This window comes from Canis lupus, chromosome 7 (genome assembly GCF_011100685.1).
Source record: "Canis lupus familiaris isolate Mischka breed German Shepherd chromosome 7, alternate assembly UU_Cfam_GSD_1.0, whole genome shotgun sequence".
NCBI classification, from domain to species: Eukaryota; Metazoa; Chordata; class Mammalia; order Carnivora; family Canidae; genus Canis; species Canis lupus.
In genome coordinates, this window is record NC_049228.1 from 50,762,319 (window position 1) to 50,766,576 (window position 4,258).

Here is a 4,258-nt window from a genome sequence, read left to right on the forward strand (position 1 = left end):
AATACCATCAGTACTTCATATAGCCCCTTTAAAAGCTAATAGTTTTAATGAAAATCTCAATCAATTAATCTTTATGGCTACTAGAGGCCATTGCTACTGTATATTAATGAATTTGAGTGATTAGATGTTCTCCTTTACGAAAATCTTCCCAATGGAAGTGACCCAATTATTTCAATAGGAGTAAAGGACAATGTTCTGATGGAAGGGACAGAATTAAAAGCCCAATTATAGTTTAACTATAAGATAGTAGGTTTCATAATTTATAAAATGGGTATGTTTAATGGGTATGGCTTTTTCCATTGTGTGTGTGTGTGTGTGTGTGTGTGTGTGTATGAAAGCTTGTATCTCTGTGTTTATAACATTGAACTGTGTTTTATTTTAATTTGAAATAACTATATAATAAGAGGTATTGTATTTAAGGTGCTGTGGGGAGGCTGGTATGAGTTTTGGCAAGGATACATTCCTAATAAGAGGTGGTAATTTTCTTATTATGCTATACCCCCAAGACATAGGATATAGTGGAAATAAAATAAAATTAATTTATTAAAATAACATAAATCTATTCTGCTTACCTAGTACTTTCTTGAAGTGGTCAAATATGCAGAATAGGATAATGACAACATGTAAAAAGAACACATATTGAAAGAGCTAATGAGAGAAATCTTGAGAGAATTCACTGGATCAGTTTGTCACCAAATATTTACCAATTGCCCACCCCAATCTTTATATTTTGTACCACATGGGTTTCTAGGAAGGAATGTAAAAATTTTCTACCTTCAACAATCTATAGCATTTTTAGGGTATTGTTGGTGCTAGAAAGCATTCAATTAAGTTTAAATAATGTAACAGAAAGAGATAGAAGAAAGCTAATATTAATTGAGCATATGTATATGCTAAGAAAAAATGACCATTTTTTCCATATTCATTATAACTTAATTTTATAGCTGAAGAAACTAGAACTTAGAAATATTAGATAAGTTGCCCAGAGTCATAAAGCTTGACATTTCTGCTCCTCTTGACTGCTTCAATCGAACATAGAGTGGGAGACACCATTCATGTATAGGTATTATCAGGCAAACTGAATGTGGTCATAATTGCTTGTTTTCTCAATGAAAAACAAAGCCAAATAAAACATTTTGCTCAACTTGAATAAAATCAAAGGTAAACATTTAAGGCTGTTGCTGAAATATTCATATGTCTACTTAAAGCTGTCTAATTGATTAAAGCTTAGTATTACATGTGTATTTAATGTTACATATTTTTAAATGTGTTTCTTTGGAAATATTGCAGTTTTTTATTATCAAATTGTATGAAAACATTTTTTATTTAAATAGCTCCTGGTCAACTTTGACACTAACTTTATCACCTTCATTAGAGCTACACATTAAATCATTGGATGCTTAAAGTTTCCAAGATTTACCGTCTTTACAGATGTTTGAAATAGAGCACTTTTCTGTATATATGTATTTTAATTTTGAGACATTCTCAAACTGTTGCAATCACAGTACAATACCTTTTCTGTTCTTGAGTCATTGGGCAGTATCTTGTTGATGTGATGTGTCAATACCCCTGGAAACTTTCTTGTATATTTCCTATGAAGAAATTAGGAGTGAGCAAACTGCAGCTCACTGGCTAAAGCCTATCCAGTGCCTGTTTTTGTAAAGTTTTATTAGAACGTGGCACACTTATTTGTTTACAAATCATATATGATTATTTCCCTTATACAATGACAGAGTTGGGTAGTTATGATAGACATCATGTGGGCCATAAAATTGAAAACATGTGCTCTCCTGATTTTTATGGGAAAAGTTTGTCAGCCCTTATCCTACAAACCATAATGCAACCATCAAAAGTAAGAAATTAACATGGCTGTATGACTACCATGTATCCTCAGACCCCAAACAAATGTTTAGAATTGCCCCAGAAATGTCCTGTAAGGATTCAGTTCCAAATACTATATCTTAGTTAGCTGCCAAACTCTTTTAGTTACATTCAATCTTAAATGGTTCCATGAAAGCTTGTCCTTGACTTTCATGACCTTGGTACTTTTGAAGAATACAGATGAGTTATTGTGTAGAATGGTCATCAATTTGGGTTTTTCTGATATTTCCTTGTGATTAGATTCAGGTTATGCATCCCCTTGGCAGGACTCTCACTGATAAACAAACCTGCTGGGTATTTCTCATTGCACGTGGTGGGGATTTGTTCCATTACTGATGAGGTTCACTTTGATCTCTTGATTAACATGATGTCTAATAGACTGCTCTCCTGTGTTATTATTTTTCTCTTTTTTTTTTGTATTTACTAAATATTGTGTACTTTTGACAAGTCTATAAATATATTCTCAGGGAGTATGTATATGTGCTTATGTGTGTGTATCCAGGGTATGATGTCATGAAGGGGGGTTAATCCTTGCTTATTTTACTTTGTCGAAGGATATTTGTACTCTAACTGAAAATGATCTTGTAGGCTAGATCTCCTTTAAGATTTTTTTTAGATCCCCTTTAAGATTAAGGAAGTTACAGTTCACTCATGGTGGCATTTTAGACCTTGAGACAGGTGGCACACGAGAAACATAAGGACTAAAATATCAAACCATGACCTCATCTAGTGAATCCTTTAAACTTCTTTAAGTGTATGTTCTGCGAGTCCTATTCATGTGGCACCTGTTAGATGCAATCTGTGAGACAAAGAAATGAGAACATACCTGTCTGTCACCAGAGGGCTCTAAAGAAACTCCTAGAGTCAAGGCTGAGTCTTCTGTGCAGCCACCTGTAGCAGACTCATGAGTCCTACCAGTACCTCTTGTATATAATAGTTGCTCTAGAAACATCTGTTCAACAATGAATGAATAAATGGGCAAATTTCAAGACTGGCCTTATAAGCTAGCATATTATATTTTGCAAAAGTACTTCTATTTCTTTGGAAAATATATGTTGTACATAAATCTTAGGGTTATTGAAAAACTCCTGAGTAACTAAAAAAATTAACTCCTAGAAATATAAACCAATAACCCAACTTTCATTCAGACTGTTTCCTGTGCTTCAAATCAAATCAAGTAAGTTGTTTAGTACCCTAAACACACACACACACACACACACACACACACACACAAACCCGACCATTAACTAATACTTTAAAAAAAAAATCAATTCATTATCTTAGAGCTGGGCAGATGCACTCTTAGAGATTTCAGAGAAGTAAGAAGGCAAATAAAAAAAATAGGTGCACCCTCAGCTATATACCTTGAGACACTGAAAGCCTAATAGATACAAAACACCCCTTTTAAGTTCTTTACTTATGCTCACACACAAGAAGTTATGCTTAAATTTTTATATTTTTCCCCTATATCTTGAAGATATTTTTAATGTATCCTTCCTGCCCAGATTCTGCCCCAATTCAAAAATATTCACAGAAAACCAACACACTGGCATTTTCTTTAACTTCTGCTGTGTTTCATTCATCTGTGAGCTAAACTAGAATGAATTCCAAAGACTCGGAAAGGATTAGGTTAAGATATAATCTTGAAAATACTTAATAAACATAGGGAACTGGAACATATAACATCCTAGCCAGGAATCCAACTGACTTCTACTCAAAGTGGCCCCCTACGATAAGCCTACAGGCTTGTCGTGTATGAATCCACAGATTTGATTATATTATCCCTCCATTTCCTTAGCCACAGGGGTAGAGATTTTGCCGGCATGTCTCAATGCCAATCCAAACAATGATATGACTTGCCACTTACAGCCATGGTGCATATTCCTCATCAGAAAGCTTTATGAACAGAAGCTCATTAATCAAGCAGTCATCCTGAGAGGCAGACTGGAGGCAGGATCTGAGCTTGGAAGGTGTCTGGAAACTGCCAGGTACAGGAAGCATGTATTTACTGACTCGTCCATCAGTGCCTGGATGTCAATAGGCTTCCTAAACAACTATAATACTTCAGTTCTAGTTTCTGCATCTCTAAATATTTTATAGTCTATATATATCAGCTTCAAGACGGATCCTAACCTAGGCCCTTAGATATCTTTTTGAAATCCATCTTTCACACATATTAAGTCAGTGCTTTGGGGCAACTTATTTAAATGTTTGATTCTTAATGTTTTCATCGTAAAATTGTGATCTTTTTTATCTAGAGTTGTTGAGCAGATTTTATAAGATGACATAAGCAAAGGACCTAGCAAGGTCAAATTATACTACTTTCTATCAATCTCTTGAGAAAAATATGTGCTATGTTTGCTTCCCCCAAACAGGA

General features: G+C 34.4%; 1 long non-coding RNA gene across 1 annotated transcript; it reads right to left on the minus strand.

Annotated features, from left to right (window-relative positions):
• Positions 1-1,509: 1,509 nt before the first annotated feature.
• Positions 1,510-3,862, minus strand: LOC119876413. Its single transcript, XR_005361699.1, has 3 exons — positions 3,749-3,862; positions 2,708-2,833; positions 1,510-1,592 (listed from the first exon to the last, which is right to left on the minus strand). It is a non-coding gene; the product is annotated as an uncharacterized LOC119876413 (long non-coding RNA).
• Positions 3,863-4,258: the final 396 nt, after the last annotated feature.